The sequence below is a fragment of the Terrapene carolina genome, unplaced genomic scaffold, assembly GCF_002925995.2.
Source record: "Terrapene carolina triunguis isolate 2854851 unplaced genomic scaffold, T_m_triunguis-2.0 Scaffold517, whole genome shotgun sequence".
In the NCBI taxonomy this organism is placed as follows: Eukaryota; Metazoa; Chordata; order Testudines; family Emydidae; genus Terrapene; species Terrapene triunguis.
This window is the reverse complement of record NW_020664868.1, coordinates 1,598,249-1,615,648: the sequence shown is the minus strand read 5'-3', so window position 1 is coordinate 1,615,648 and position 17,400 is coordinate 1,598,249.

Below are 17,400 nucleotides of genomic sequence, written 5' to 3'. Positions count from 1 at the left end.
AACCACGGGACTGATTTACCCTTTCCTGCCAACAGATGGAGACAAACTGATGTCAGAATTTCTTCAGTAGTAACTATAAACTAATTAGTGCCAACCAAGTCACAAGAGCCTATGGATAATGTCGTCAGGGATAACCTCTGATAGGGTCAGCCAAAATACTCTGCATGGAGGGAAGTGGATCTGGTTATCCTCACTAATGCATACTATTCTGGCAACAATGGATAAATAATTAACATGCTTTGTCCTAAAAGTGGCCAAGAATACAAGCTGGATTTCTTGATGTGAAATGACAGCTTAGTCTAGTAAGTAGACTTCCAAGGAGTGCCATGAGTCCAGACAGGAGTTCCCACAGTAGAACATCCTCATAGCACAATCACAGGGCATTAATTCAATTTTGACTCGAGGGCAGAGCACCACCATTCACAGCTCCTTGGAAATCATGGCACCAAGTACAGTACAACAGAACTACTGCAAGTAACTATGCGTGTTAAAATTGGTTACAGAAAACTTTGGGTAGTTGTTCCACCAACCGTTACTTCTAATCACTTATAGTTGTCGTATAGATGGGGTCTCAACAGCACTGAGTGTATTGTGAGGTCAGCTGTGAAAAATATTTTAGAGTGCAGTCCATCAGGACTTGGCTAGGTGCTGTACAAAAGGCATGATACTAGCTTCTCTTAGGATACCACCACCTCATGCTTGAACATGGAGTCTGTTGGGAATTTGCATTTTCCCTAATGGTCATTTTTGTCCACAGTACAAAACTACTGTATGACTCTCAGTCCTCAGCTAGGCAGTGCTAGGACTGAAATAGCAAGGCGTCCGGTTCCCTGGCAGTGCTGTGGAAAGTTTTGCATGGTACTTGCTCAGACTAGGTCTGGCTGTAACCAGTGCTGCTTAATTTGTTCCCTCACTTTCGTAAATGCCAAATACACTCGTTTGTGTGGGGAGTTGGGTTCCTAATGGGAAATGATGCAATTCTACAGCTTGACTTTACAACACTGTTTGCTTGGGAACAAATTAGCCTCGAACATTGGTCCTAGTTTGACTATTCTTAAGGATCAAAGTTTAAACCAGTCTTTAACCTGTCCCCAAAAAGGTATAGGCCATAAGGGGTGGCTTGTACAGGTCCAGCTAAAAGCACTGACGGGGGTGTGACAAAATACATTGAACAGACAAAACCAAATACAGTGGGGGAGTAGAGTAAGGGCAAGTGTTCAATAAAAGAAGCTCTCGGTGCTTCGCCTGTGCTACCAAAACACAGAAATATGTAGAACTGCCTATCTGATGCAGACCAAGCCATGCCTGTCTTCATTTCTTTCTGAAAACTTCTGCTTGAGGAACTTGGGCATATAGGAGGCATTTTGCTTTCTCCATCTTTTGTCCATATCCAGAATAAATACATCACTATGCAAACTAACAGCACAGCACATGAGAAACTTGCAGTACAAGAAATTGAAAGGATCTTAAAGCATTAGATGGGGCATGAAGATACTTTAAACCTATATAATCTCCTTTAGCTCGGGATTCTGCATAAATGCAATGGTGGCCATAACTCATTACCTTCTAAATATATATGGAATATCACTGTTCCTTGGACTGGTAGCTTCAGTAGCATTTTATATTTTCACAGCAGGATTATTACTTAAAACACTATCATGAAAGTAACTTTGTGGAAATTAGAGGTTAATTGAGTGAAACAAAAATGTTTGGAGTGCAAACTGGAGGCTTTCCAGATGCAATACAACTGAACTCTACACCACTGCGCCTTTCAAGGTATTTGCCTTTTACCTACCCAAACACCGGAGCTTTTTCTTGTGTGTAGGAATGATGGAGTAAGAAAACAGGATTCTACTTCTAGGTGCTAGAATTTGGGAGCAGTTTGAGTGAATCACACTAATTTATGCCAAGACTAGGGACTAAAAATCAACAAGAGGAAGTGTTATCTAGTGGTTAGAGCAGAGAACTGGGAATAGTCTTCTGAGTTCTGTTCACAACTCTGCTGCCAATCCAGTGTTGGGGATTAGGGTAAATTGCTTCCCTTTCCTGTGCCTCAGTTTACTAATTCACAACATGACTGGAGTGGGAGGGAAAGGGCAGAGAGCAGAAGAAAGCAACTCCCTATTGATATTGAGTCTTAATGTATGTGAATCATGTTGGGATTTTTGAGACTAACATGCACTGCTATAGTAATTAACCTGCAGTGAGAGTCCCTGGGTCTCTTGTAGGGCCCATTTTTCTTTGCTTTGTCTAGTGAGTCAAGCCAATTCAACTAGAAGCGTAGAATCCAGGTGTCACTGAGTTGCTGCTGCATCGTGAGTCTCTAGTCAATGTTCCATGACACCCTGGAGAATAAATTGCTCTTGGCCTCAGGAGCTAAAACCTCACTCAATATGCTTATGTCAAGAGACCCTGAAGCATATCATAACCGTTACTTATGCATGGCCTTCTTAATCTCCCATGAGCAGTAACCCTTTGAGCGTTCAGGTTTTACTTTGGTAATGCCTGGATTCAGACCACTGCCCAGAAAGAAGTGCTGAGTCAGTGGAATCTACCAATGGAGATTTTTCTTATAACTCAGATTTAATCAGTTTTGTTGCTGTGCATAAAGTCTGTTTCAGAGGCACATTGACTCAAGTTGTAGTGGAACCCTGTAAAGAGCCTTTGCACCTGTATTTGCTTAATGCTACCAATGAATCTGAAGCTAAGAGACACAAGGGCAGGAACCAAACCCCCTGATTGGTCATAGTGCCCCATCATTACACTACAACTACAGTTACATATCCAACGGGCAGCGACACCGGTCTCCATTGGCCACTGATTACATTTTCAAACAAGCACCTTCCTGCTTTCTCCCATGCTGACCTCGGCCCTTGGGAGGAGCTCCCCATAAACATCTTCAAAGCGATTTCATCAGCATCCTTGACACTGGCTAGGCCGCTGACAGGCTGAGACCACTGCCTATCATGCTGACAAGTACTGTCTGTTTCCTTATACACCTCTACCCCGATATAACGCTGTCCTCGGGAGCCAAAAAAAACCTTACCACCTTATAGGTGAAACTGCGTTATATCGAACTTGCTTTGATCCGCCAGAGCGCGCAGCCCCGCCCCCCCGGAGCGCTGCTTTATCGCGTTCTATTCGAATTCATGTCACGATATATTGGGGTAGAGGTGTACTCCCCATCTGTTGGCTCTTGTGTTTAGACTGTAAACTCTTTGGGGCAGGGAGCGCGTTTCGTGCACGCTTAGCGCGGTGCGGTTCTGGCCCATGACTAGTGCTCCTAGGCTCTACAGCGGAGGCAGGATCACTCCATTAGCGAACTTCTGAAGTGGGAAACAACATCCCTTTCTTCCTGCACATGAATGCTGCCACCTTCCTCCCAGCAGCGAGTAGGAAGCTCGCCATTTGCTGCTCTTTGCATGTGCCCCATGCCATTTTCACTGCAGAAACACAAATAAGCCAGGGCTGACCTTAAATGGGAATCTAGCTGGGTCACCTTCAAAGGTGACGTGTCAAAGTAACATTTACACTGGTAAAGTACCACTCTGTAGTCTAATGAGTCAGTCTCCTTGAGGAGAGAGAGCGGGTAAAGACTGGAGACTGCTGAATGACAGGGTCACAAGTAACATGGGCTCCCCAGCACCATGCGAGTGAAGCCTGCAGATAAGTTAGGGAGGCCACAGCAGGGACGGCCCTCCACAGAATTTGTGAAAGACCTGCCTAATCTGTTGCTGTTTACAAACAGCCATGCTACCCGAATACTAATCCTGCAGGCTGCTGGTTTGGAATCGCCTTGTAACAGTTCAGAACTTGACTGACAGCCAAGTGTAATATAAACCTAACTAGAGTAGACTTGGGACTCTAGACAGAGTAGCTCTCGCCTTGCTTTGTTACCGTCGTTCTCCCAACCCTGCTAAATGCTTATGTTCTATGCCCACATTTCAACCCTAAACTGGTAATAAAAACACAGGTTTCAGAGTAGCAGCCGTGTTAGTCTGTATCCGCAAAAAGAACAGGAGTACTTGTGGCACCTTAGAGACTAACAAATTTATTAGAGCATAAGCTTTCGTGGGCTACAACCCACTTCTTCGAAGGAATTTATCCTATGGGTTATGGAGATGGGTGGCATTTCACTTCTGTACTTTAAGTTTTACCTAGTACCTCACAGGTAATCAGTATTTGCATGAGCGTCTTAGTTCAGTTTTTATACAGCAGGTAACTTGTTCGTGTTTGGCTCTAGTTTGACAGGTTAAACACCTGAAGTTCTCAGAACAAAGAAAAACTCAACAGAATTAAACTCTGTAAGCCACTATGTGCTACACTGTCCTAGCGATGAAGCCTCACAAAACTAAGTGATTGGGCAACAAAATGGCAAATGAAATTTAATGTGGATAAATGTAAAGTAATGCACATTGGGAAAAATAACCCCAGCTATACATACAATATGATGGGGGCTAATTTAGCTACAACAAATCAGGAAAAAGATCTTGGAGTCATCGTGGATAGTTCTCTGAAGACGTCCACGCAGTGTTCAGTGGCGGTCAAAAAAGCAAACAGGATGTTAGGAATCATTAAAAAGGGGATAGAGAAGAAGACAGAGAATATATTATTGCCCTTATATAAATCAATGGTACGCCCACATCCCGAATACTGTGTACAGATGTGGTCTCCTCATCTCAAAAAAGATATACTGGCACTAGAAAAGGTTCAGAGAAGGGCAACTAAAATGATTAGGGGTTTGGAACGGGTCCCATATGAGAAGAGATTAAAGAGGCTAGGACTTTTCAGCTTGGAAAAGAGGAGACTAAGGGGGGATATGATAGAGGTATATAAAAATCATGAGTGGTGTGGAGAAAGTAGATAAGGAAAAGTTATTTACTTATTCCCATAATACAAGAACTAGGGGTCACCGAATGAAATTAATGGGCAGCAGGTTTAAAACAAATAAAAGGAAGTTGTTCTTCACACAGCGCACAGTCAACTTGTGGAACTCCTTGCCTGAGGAGGTTGTGAAGGCTAGGACTATAACAGCGTTTAAAAGAGAACTGGATAAATTCATGGAGGTTAAGTCTATTAATGGCTATTAGCCAGGATGGGTAAAGAATGGTGTCCCTAGCCTCTGTTTGTCAGAGGGTGGAGATGGATGGCAGGAGAGAGATCACTTGATGATTACCTGTTAGGTTCACTCCTTCTGGGGCATCTGGCATTGGCCACTGTCGGTAGACAGGATACTGGGCTAGATGGACTTTGGTCTGACCCAATGCGGCTGTTCTTATGTTAAGCCTCACAGAAACACTGTCACCCACTGAACTGGGGAAGACAGAGAGGTTTGTGCAGTAGATTTAGTTATCCACACTGTCTTCACTCCTACTCTGAACCAGAACAAGAGGAGCAACACATTCATCTCAGCCCTTTCCTGCTGCCATGACTCACACACTCTCTCTGCCCTGAAGTTTGCTGGATGAAGGCCCAGCGAGGATGTGCAGTATGGCACTACCCTGCCTGGTTTAAGAACAGAATTTCGAGCAGCAGCTATGGAGAAGAAAGAAAACCCAGACAGTGAAGCCTATGCTACTTAGTGCTGACGTTATTCAAGTGTCATTAACCTGATGGGTCAGAACAGGAGCTTGAAGATAATCAGCTCAGGTTTCCCAGCAACCTCACACACCTTTAAGATTATCTGACGTACAGAATGGCAGTAAACTACAATCCATATTCTGATTCCTTGGTCCTTAGTATCAAATTAAGGTGTAACACTAAACAAATACAAGTACTGTGTACTCAAGAGGGGGACAATATTAAGGAAACTTAAGTCCTCCTCCCTCCTGCAACATTGCTTAGTGCAATTATAGGATGGGAGGAGCAAGAGGACTGGAACGTCTGACTCAATTGCTCCACAAGGGCTTGGCCTGGCACAGGAACAGGTGTGCCGTGCCACTTGGATTAGCTCTACCTTTTTTTGCACTAGCCTCTTGCCAAGCCATACAAGCAGCTGTAAAGGTTAGGTGTTCTCCTTCAACATGGGATCAAGCCAATGCAAAAAACCTGGAAGAGTGTGATTCAGGAAGTTTTAATTTTACACATTCACATTAAAATTGTCAATCTGAAGAGCAACTGCAACACAGGATGTGTGGGGGCAGAGAGTTATAACTGCACCTTTCGTAGCCAGCAAACGATGGACTGTTACTGGTATTCCAAAACTGATGCAATCAGAAAGCTGTAAGACTTTAGAGTGAAGCTTTTCAATTCTCTGCCTCCCTCCACCAAAAACCACACAAAAAATCTGAATTGTAATGCTGCTGAGAAGTGCCAAGTTGTCGGCCCTGGAGAGTGAAGGCCCAGAACAGGGAAGGCAGTGCCAGAACAAGCTTCCTCCATACGGTAAACCCCTGCCAGTGCGCCTCAAAACCTGACCTGGAAGGACTCTGGGCTTGCAGGGGCAGTTCCATCTCCAGGCACAGTCAAACCTTGGTGTCTCTGCCAGCAAGGGGGTCAATGAGTGCCAGTCGTGGTCTGATCACAATCTGTTTTTAAAAAAAATGTTATGCCATGTATGCAAATTTCATAAAGGTATTGAATCGCAGAGAAAGACAGTGATTGGTATTTATTTAGTTCTTAATAAAGAACTAAACACTACAAAACAATGCGCCTTATTTTATGGCAGTTAATACAAGACTTTTACTGAACTAAGTTAGCTCATCGGGACAAAGTGGGAATTTTCTGTAATATTTTTTATGAATCCTGTGCCTCAGTTTCTCTGTACTTTCCATTGCTACCCAGTGGAAGCAAAAGAGTGAAGTCTGCTCTTGGGGCAGTGCAGGCCATGAGGTGTGGGTGATCACCTTGCTGTCTGGGCTGCAATGAATAGGCTCATTAAGGAACTGATTTAAAACAGAGTCTAGAGAGACAATGGAAGCTGTAACAACTGAACACTTGATACTTAAGAGCGGGTAGCTCCAGCAGGTGGAGCGGTGAGCTCAGGGGATAAAGAGTTGGCTTTTGGAAGAAGCTGGCTGCTCTCAGCCAGGACTAAGGAGTCAGAGAGAAAGGGCATAACATGGAATCCGCTACAACGTGGCTGATGGATTCCTTTGGCTTGATCAGATGGACTATGTTTTAATCTTCATTCTCTGTGCTAACGTAAGGACTAACAATGCTGCGTTCCTGTTTTTTATTTTTTAAAATGGAGATATCCTATCTCCTAGAACTGGAAGGGACCTTGAAAGGTCATCGAGTCCAGCCCCCTGCCTTCACTAGCACGACCAAGTACTGATTTTGCCCCAGATCCCTAAGTGGCCCCCTCAAGGATTGAACTCACAACCCTGGGTTTAGCAGGCCAATGCTCAAACCACTGAGCTATCCCTCCCCCCAATGACTAATGAATCACTGTTTCGAAACTGTTGCTTGGTGTCACTGCAAACACAAACTTGCTGAGGTGCATTAGTCACTGAAGAGTGTACAAGTCGCTAACGAGGAGTCTATTTCAACTGGACTTGCTAGGCAGAGTTCACGGTGTGATGCAGGAGTGCTGGAGTCCAGAGGATCAGGCTCGGAGGTGAGACTGTGTGGCCCACCCTGAAAGAAGAGCAAGACCCCTTCCGGTGGTCTGGAGCAGGGGTCCCTCCAAGAGACTGTTTACAAGTCGGGATGTAGCACCGATCCTGTGGATCCATGACACTCCTAGCATATACGCTGAGAAAAATGAACTTGTGATGTGTGTCCACACCAAAGCAGCAACATGCTAACCATCGCCCCAATGCAATGAGATGCCGAGTGCCTCCTCAAAGGTGCTGCGCACCCTCTACTTCCATTGAAGTCAGTGAGAGGAACACATTCCTGAATTGCTCAGCATTTGCAGGATCAAGCCCCAAATTCCTAAGGGTAAGGTGGAGAGTGAAACTGTAGCTGATCTGTCAACATGCTGAAACATTTCTAAGCCACGTGACTAGCTCCTGTGTTGAGGAGGAGGAGGAGGAGGAGAATGGGTTACGTTGAGGCAGTCGCATTACCTTGACATTCCTGCCACTGTGCCAACAGAAAGGAACTCAGAGATTACCTTATATGGACAGGATGACGGATTTCAAGAGAATCAATTACAAAGGTGGAATAAGCTGTTCCAGTACTGCGCGAAAGTCATCCGATAACCAGATTCTGACTGCCTATGGAAGGATATAGGTTATTGCCCATCATAAATTCCATTTCATGATACAGACAGCTTTCAGGCTAAACTTGAGCTACAGCCAAGTCTTGGAGATTCATGCAGGAAGTAAAATATTTTCTATTCAGAGCTCCACTAGAGAAAGCTGCCTGAAGTTTGCTAGAAATACCATTCCACCCTTACCTAAATTTCATCACCAAACAAGGTGGGAACTAAAAGCAGTCTTGCACCAGAGCCTGCCAAGTCATCGTATGTGTGGCCATCAAAAAAACCCTAAGTGCTCTCACCAAGACATCTCCAATTAAATTATTCCGAGCCCATGGAAAAGGAGAGTCAAAATCTGAATCAGACCTGAAGACAGGGAACTACTGCCCATCAAAAACCTCTACGAAAAGTACAAGAAAAGAGTAAGATTCAAAATGCAAACAGATTTTTCCATGTAATATTCTGACTAATTCAAGCTGTATTTGGCACATGGGTTAAAATACACTTGGGACTTCAGAATTCTAGCCCTGCTGTCCAACTCGAGGGTTAGTCTTATTACTCGGGTTCACTACAATGATAGTTTGTCTTGTTACAGTTTTACCAAACACACAACACTGCAAAGACTATTCCATGTATGATATTAGTTCTCAGAGCGGCTACTTCTCCAACTGCTGTGTTACACATTAGACTGGCTTTCTGCTCCAAGTAACTGTCAAACTGTTGTACAGAAAAGGCTCTCTGATCAGCGTCAGTTGTCCTCACGATAGTCTTTGTTCCCTTCATGCTTTTAAGGCTGCTGATTACCAAAGTAGATGTACAAGAGCCAGCTAGCTTGGCCATACCTTTTGAGCAATGTTTTAACTGCCTTCAGAGGAAGCCCACCCTTACTGCAATAGGCTGACAAGCTAGACTTACCCTCTGGCAGGACTCACCCAGTGCTCATTATAGAAATACTATGAAAACAGCCAGCAAGATTTAGCAATTGTTATAAAGAGCAGGAGCTGAGTAATTAAAAGCCTACGAGTTCTCTAAAAGAGAACTCCACTATAAGCTTATTTCCTCCAGAGACGCCAGCTCTGGTCTAAGCCGTTTGGGATCGCTTTCCCTGTTGCCACCAGGCAGGCTTGAGAGAAACCCACAGATACTCCTTAACACCATGTTATACCAAGTCATGGGACCGGTTTTTACATGGGTCAGGGTCTACACCTAATATTTACTCAAGAGTCCTCTTACATGGGTGAAAGCCTTTGTCAGTCCATGGTTAGATCCCAACTACACTACGATTTTTACTGTAATAACTGTGTCGGTCCCTTAACCCAGTCCTAATTGTATTCCAGACGGCCCACGGCAGAAGCAGGAGGGAGAAGGGAGAATAGCTATGAGGTGAAAATCCTTGCTGCCTAGGTCCCGGATCCTAGCTCCCTGTGCCACCTACTACGTAACAGGAGGAAGCAAGATCTCCACAAGTGGAGCGGAGGCTTTGGTGGTGAGAGCATACCACTTCGGATACATTTACCGAAACTCCATTACACCTAGTGCATGCTTCATTTCCTTTTTCAATCTTGCCGATTACCAAAATCTCTTAACAGAAGCACTCCCTTTTCTAAGCACACTACTGTTGAGCGGCTGCCCGCCCTCCCTCCCTCCTTCCACGTGAACTGGCTGGTCAGACCATCAGCCACTTTTAGACAGAAAACCAGCCAAGCAGGTACTGAGCCAGCCCTCTGAAGGGAGGGGAGCACGCAGAGGCTGATAAAGTCTCTGACTTTGGATCACAGCCCAGCGGCCAGTTTCTTCTGTGTGGAAACGTACCAAGGCCTGACGTTACATTCAGTTAACAGGGGAGTGACGGATGCCAAGAACACCACCTTCTGACAGTTACTGACTGGATCAGATAGATAAGTGGAGAAAGCCATTTAGACAGTTAGCCTGATAATTAGCAGTGACGGTAGAGAGATAAGGTGCATGACTAAAGGCAACTCCCATCTTTTCATGGGCTGTAATAGATATCCTGCTTACTGTATTTGTCACTCCATGCATCTGATGAAGTGGGTTTTAGCCCACGAGAGCTTATGGCCAGTGGTGAGCTGGAGCTGGTTCGCAAGAACCGGTTGTTAAATTTAGAAGCTGGTGTAGAACCGGTTCCTAAAGGGGCGGGCGGGCGAGCAAACTCCGGCCCGCGGGACTGTCCTGCCCGAGCTCCCAGCTGGGGAGGCTCCCCCGGCCCCTCCCCTGCTTCCCCCCCCCCTTGCAGAACCCCAGCGCGCCGCACTGCCGGCGCCAGCGCTCTGGGCAGCTCTGCAGCTCCTGCCGCTTTGAGCGGCATGGTAAGGGGGTGGGGCTGCGAGCTCCAGCGGCCGCGCGGCATCCTTACACAGCAGCATGGTAAGGGGGCTGGGCCAGAAGGAGGGGTTGGATAAGGGGCAGGGAGCGATTGGAGGGGGCAGAGGCTCGGGGGGGGGCGGTCAGGGGACAGGGGATTGGGTAGGCGTGGGAGTTCCTGGGGTCTGTCAGGGTGGTGGTGGATGGGGTCGGGGCAGTCAGGGGACAAGGAGCGGGGCGAGTTGGGTAGGGGGTGAGATTCTGGGGGACAGTTAGGGTGGGGGGGGTCTCAGAAGGGGGTGGTCAGGGGACAAGGAATGGGGGGGGTTTGATGGGTTGCAGGTTCTGAGGGGGGCAGTCGGGGGCAGGATGTGGGTTGGGGTCGGGTGTGTGTGTGGGAAAACGGGCACGTGGGGCTTGTACTCACAGTGTGGTTCCCTATCAGGTCTTCGGCGGCGGGGGGAGGGAGGGGTCTTCACTCGCTCCGGGTGAAGTACTTGCCGCCGAAATCCCAGAGCGAGTGAAGACACACACCCCGCCCCCGTTAGGGAACCAGTTCTTAGGATTTTGGGAGCTCATCACTGCTTATACCCAAATAAATTTGTTAGTCTCTAAAGGTGCCACAAGGACTCCTCATTGTTTTTGCTGATACAGACAAATACGGCTACCACTCTGAAACCTAATGGCAGTAAGATTCCCAGCTTCCATTTAATCAGTACAGTCAAGGCCCTAAACCCCACTCAAAGTATCTGAGGCACATTAAGATGCATGGGTGCATCCTTTATACCAAAAGCCCATGCCTCTCCTACTCTCAGCCCTAGCGTTCCTTCTGCCAATTGCTGCTGAAGGTTAAAGTGCCTTTGGTAACTTGTCTATTTGCAGCATGTAGCCCTCAAGGTCCTTTAGTGCTGGTGTGGTGCAAAATGAGGCAGCTGCCACCACCTATACTGCTCTAAGGTAATCAAGAGTTCTTTCCATTTCAATCCCCTGACCCTGAACTCTGTTTACTTCTTCACTCAGTTATTGTTACCGTCTTCTCTTACCCGTTAAAGGCTGTTAGAACAAATGTTATGTCTTAAAAGGCTCCTGATTGCACTGCTAGTGGGTCTGCTGCCTCTGTTGAACAAGTTGTGTTTCCCTCTTCCCACCCCCAAACCACACATGCAACAACATTAACAAGGCTGCATTTGAAAGGAAAAGGCCTCTAATTGTGTCTATTTTTGCCTCCGGAGGAGAGCAGGCCTTTGGGGTTAGGGCTGGTTTGTGCAGAGGCTGTGCGGACACATGAACTGGGATGGTAGCCAGTTATCCAATGTATCGCTCATGCCGTTCACTAAGAGCTTTTGCTTCAAAAACAGGCTCTGCCACATCCAAGTGCAAACTGGAGTGAGAGAATCTAAAAGTAGAGGCATTTGTTTAACCCTTCCTTTACCATCACTAGACAACGCAGATTCACTATCCAAACCAGTGACATCCAAATCAGCCAGCCAGCCAACTGCTTTTACTCAAGTCACTGATGCAATCCATCGCCAGATGTGCTTCGTCAGCGAAGCAGGCCAAAAGCCTGCTCCAGCACAGACAAGCGAGAGAAGAAAGCCATGCAGAATCCAAGTACAAATAGAATCACATTAAGGCTGAGGAAAAAAGGGAAGACCAGTCTTAGCAACAACGCAGGCACTATACATGGAAACAACTCAAAGACAGGAACCCCTAGTTCTAATATTAGTTTTAAGATCCACTCCCTTTATGGCCTGGGGCAAGTCACAGATGAAGAAATGGACACAGGTAATGAAGAGAACACTTGCTTCACAGGAGCATTAGGGGGATGTGTTAGTGGGTGTACGGGGAGATGTATTGTATGAGAAACGAATCCTGAGGCCTAACCCAATATAAGCCAACCCTTTAAACGACACAGGAGTCGGCTTAGCTTCGGTTATTGGTTTATGGTTACCGAAACAGAGATTTCCTCAAGGCTGCATGTGTCCTCACAACTAATACAAGAGAAGCTGGAAGTTCAGTTTGCACAAGTAACAGCAAACATGGTTAACAGCATGCCAGTATCTTGCAGGCAATAGCTTTGGATCTTCAAAGAGTTGCACGGTGGCCTTTCCAATTGACTCAAGCCTTTCTTAGGAGCAGGGGAGCCATGTCATTCTACATCTAAGTCAGTCTGGCTACAAAGCTTTCAAGTAACAGTCATTTCATAGGAAACAGTGAGGCCATTAAGCCTTCCAAGATGAAAGGGGCCACAATTGTAGCACTTCCAGGCTCGGTAATGGCACAGGACAAAAACTGTTTACTTTATATATCCTGCAGTACAATCTGCTACCAGTCTGAAATACTTTTGTAATGAGCTAGGATACTAGTTTTGAAAGATATTTATCGTCACAATCTGCAATCAACAGAAGGTTTCACCACACCAGTTTCTCTAAACAGGAATTCCCTGCTCGGTCACTGTTGGCATACCCAGAACCCCAAAGGTCTGCTTTCTTCAAGATTAGCATTTTCCTACTACACTATTCAAAGTTTAGCATTCACTTTGTTACATTCCCCGCAGTCTGACAGAAGGTAACCTTTACTCTCAAAAACGGCACCGGCTCTTTTCATTCAGCTTAATGGGCACACTGGCTTTGATGTGTAGTTAATGTTAAACTTAACGTTGTCACAACATGTAGCCAAAGAACAGTTAATAGGGTTTTGTTTGTTTTGAGGAGGAGAACAAGTGTGTTAGAACATGTTAGCAAATATATTTTAAATCTCTAATGTAGACAAAGCAGTGTCTGCTTTAACGTGTACAAAGCTGAATGAATTCAAGCCCACTTGACCAGCTTGTCACGTTTTAAACATACTGCCTTGCCCACACTAGACTTTTACAAAGTGTTATAATGTGTTACGGTACCTTTAAATTCTAATCTAGACAAAGAATTAAATTAAGTTTCAAATTAAAGGGCCAGACTCAATTACCATATCACTGCTGTAAATCAAAGTTACAAGCTTCCAGCTAAAACAGGATTCAACCAAAGTTTGCCAGACTGGTTTAAAACCCAATTCAGGCTAATCTGGTTTGGACATTTGGCCTAAGTGATTGGACGGGGCCCAACTGTGCATAAAATGAGTTTTAGAAGCTCCAGTGTAGACCGGGACCATGCAAGATTCTCTATTTAAACCCAAAATGTTCTCGAACCAGAGCAGAAAGGTAGCAACACCGAGGGTAAGGTGCTGCAACATCCATGAAGTTTGGAGACAACTTCTCCCCAAAGTTAAGTCATCTTCATGAGCGGTCTAGCACCACTAGAATGTGTAGAATATCACTGAATTGTCCACCTGAGAAGTTTTAACAGTAACATGCATGGGAAGTGTGAGAAGTCGGCCGTATGTGCTGTGTGAGAAGAGTGAAGACCTTTAACAGAAATGCGTGGCTGAGAACTAAGGCGTTAGCCACTTTATTACAGTAGACACACGGTAGCAATATGAATTCCAGCCCTCATGCTGTGAGAAGTTCCAGACAGATAAACCACTGAGAAGCAGAAGCCACACGCATGCTCATCAATGTATTTATTACTGCTTCCGGTTTTTTGAAACCAACAAAACCAGGACACCTCAGCACAGGTTGAGGATCTGGGAAAGTACTTTCTATTCAGACATTAATAACTCAACTTCTTGTTCTTGCTTGTCTGAAGAGGAGTGTAGTTAGGAACACCCACAAGGCGGTACCGGTCACTAAATATATGTAGTGAGTAAACACTATTTTCCCTGTCAGGGTTTCAACAGAGATCCACATATACAAATATGCTCCTTCACAGTTCGGGGGTGTAGCTGGGGCATTTAGTGACCGAAAACTCTAACCCTAAGGAATTAAGGTTTCATTAGCTACCCTAACGTAAACAAGGTTCAAGACACCATTGATCGCTTTACAAACAGCAGCAAACTGGGCAAGTATTTGGACTTTGGTAGAGTTCATAAAGGTGTGAACTAGCCAATAACCATTAAAACAATTTGAAAACACCAACCTCAAAGTAACTATACGTTTCTGCCAGTTGCAACAATATTCAAATTACCAATATTGAAGGTGGCCAGACACTACTGAGCATGCACAATAAGATTTAATATAATATCTAAATTCACAGAGCAGCACTTTGTGGACAAAAGAGCAGCCACACGAACGCTATGTTGTGACTAAACGTTAGTGGAACTGCAGAGTCTACATGTGCTCCTAGAATTTCCCTCCCACTGAGGCCCTGGAGAAGTGCTTTCCAGGCATTGTATCAAAGGTGCCTTTGTTCTGGGGCAGGAGGTGGCTATGGAATTAACAGTAGTTTGTGCAGTGTGAACTGAGTACACTAAATCACAGGTTCTCAACCTGAGGAGTTACCAGGTTTCAGGGATTCATAATCGCCCTCTTTATAGCTAGATGGAAGGCGGTCCCACAACTCTTCTGTTGTAGCGTAGTCACAGTATTAAGAGGTTGAGAAACACCGGAAGCATTCCCATGGATGCTAGAAGAGCTTATAACCTAATCTGATCTAAAACAGTGGTGCTACAACAAACATTGGCTGGGTTAACTCAAAACAAGTCTTGGCCCCACAGTGCATTGATGTGGCAGCGGCAGTTGTGTCTCAGCTATTTGATACACATTTCTCTTTGTCAAGTGACAAGATGACATCCAAGGTTTAAAGGTAGCAACAAAAACCAGAAGACACAAAACTGGCACTGAGTTTGGTTTTAGAGACAGTGCCAGTGACACATGCAGAAACTCAATGTTGTTTGAATTCCAGAAAGTGCTATAAAGACAGCTGTGAAATTTAGAGACCATTCAAATATGCAGGAGATGGAAACATGGATCCATTTATAAACTGCACCTTTTGGTTTATGAGAGACTTCAAAGGAACCTTTTTAAAATAAAAAATCTTTGTTCTCTTCCAAATTAAAAAGGTTTTAAAGTGAGTCAAGTTGTATCTGCTTCTTACAGGTTTTCAGGGTGTCTCCTATGCAGTGGAATTTACTTCACCTGGCAATCCAAAGCTCTAAATTTGAGCTTTGAAATAAGACACTGTGATAGCCAAGTATTTGCCGGACAACCAATTATGTTTAGGGAAAACTTTATGGTGTGTTGGGGAGGCCCATGAAAAGTTTGCAGCGTGTGGATACGTCAAAGGCCACAGAGTCAGGGATGCCAACACTTCTTTGCAACAGACTTTATCCCCATTTTTCACATGGGCAAATAGAGTCAGAAGTTAAGTGTCTGATATGCAGGTTGCTCAGCGACCTCAACTGACATTGTTTTCAATGTAAATTGTGGATACTAGGTAGCTTTCATTAAGAGTCAAACCATAAGGTACTTACCACCCAAAGTCATAGAGGGACGCAGTAAGACGAGGGATTAGCTCTCAAGAGTTCTTGGCTTCTAGTCTTGGACTCTGATCATGCCACTTGCTTGTAAAATCTAGTGATTTGGATCAAGTCTGTATGCATACTAACAACTCTTGGCATAAAAAGTAGACAGAGCTGATATGCAGATGAAAAGCCATCATTTTCCATGGAGTTTGTTTAGAGGGAATTTGAATTTGTTTAGCTATTGATTGTACGCATACCACGTTGCATCAGTTTTGCTTATTTTATGTGGACACAAGACATGAATAGTTTTTTTCCATATTTTTGTAACCTTCCTTTTAAGGCAAGTGTGTTTGAGAGCAGACTTTATGCTGGCTTCTTGAAGACAGAAGAATTCATGCAAACTAAGATCCATTTATATACTTAAAGGCTGAGCCTCTCTACACTGAGAAACTGACCAGCTGCTGAATAATTATACTGTTACAGCCAAACCATATAACTCCCTGTGTAGAGACACTACTCTATAATAAATTACTTCAACATATACAAAAAAAAATCTTTTATTCCAAAACAGTGTCAACATGGGAAATTCTACAGTGGTACAGGTCTGCTGATCAATTTCCTGATGTAGACAAGTCGTTACAAGCTTTGGGAAGCAGATGGGAAACTGAGGGATAAGCAGGCTCTGATGAATGTTGTCATATGGGTGTTCTTCCAGAGTGGTTCCTATGAAAAATGCAAATGTATAACCCTGCTATACCAGTATTTCGTCTGTTTCCCCATCATCTCCATCTGACTGAGCAAACCACCCTTTTAGCTGAAATATTCTAACTAATTATACCTAAAGTTCTGTCCAGTGATAGTAAGAGTGCAAGTAAACAGTCACCTAAGGTGAAGTCAAACTGGTAGGCCACACTGAACTCACTGAGGCAGGACGATGACCATGCTGTATTTGAGACAATTCCTGCTTTAAGAAGTGCCCAGATCGGTCTGGTATGAAAGTGCCACCAATTTGTAGTCTGTCACATACACAGGCTGAGTGAGCTGTTAAGAACATCCTCAACTTTCTTACTACATTTGCAGCTCAGGCACATAATGACATCCCCACCCATGATGCCTGTACGCCCCATTCTTCTACGGTGGCAGGAAACGGACATTTATAAGAATTTTGCTTCAAACATTTCATTCTTGTGAAATTTTCAACAGGCAGAGCCTGGAGGTAGAGAAGATTCTACACAAGCGTGCTGTAATTATTGTAGGGTTCCAGCCAATACCAGAGAATGTGTGGAAGAGGGGCAGTGACAGTACCTCACCCACATTCCCTCCCAAAACTGTATCCCTCTTTTATATTAGTTTATTGATCTCTCTTCAGAATCTCACCTCCTCATGGGTCTCACCTCATCAAGATCAGCTAATGTTTTGTCTGTGCTTTTCCTTCAGCCAACTCATTCCAAAAACTGAGCTGTGGGAAATTTTCAAAGGCACAAAGGGCAACTGGGTGAAAGTCAATGGGAGTTGGACACAACTCATTTGTGCCTTTAAAAACCCCTTCCCCAGATACCAATGGAACCAATCTGACACCTCCAGTTTTTTTGCACTTA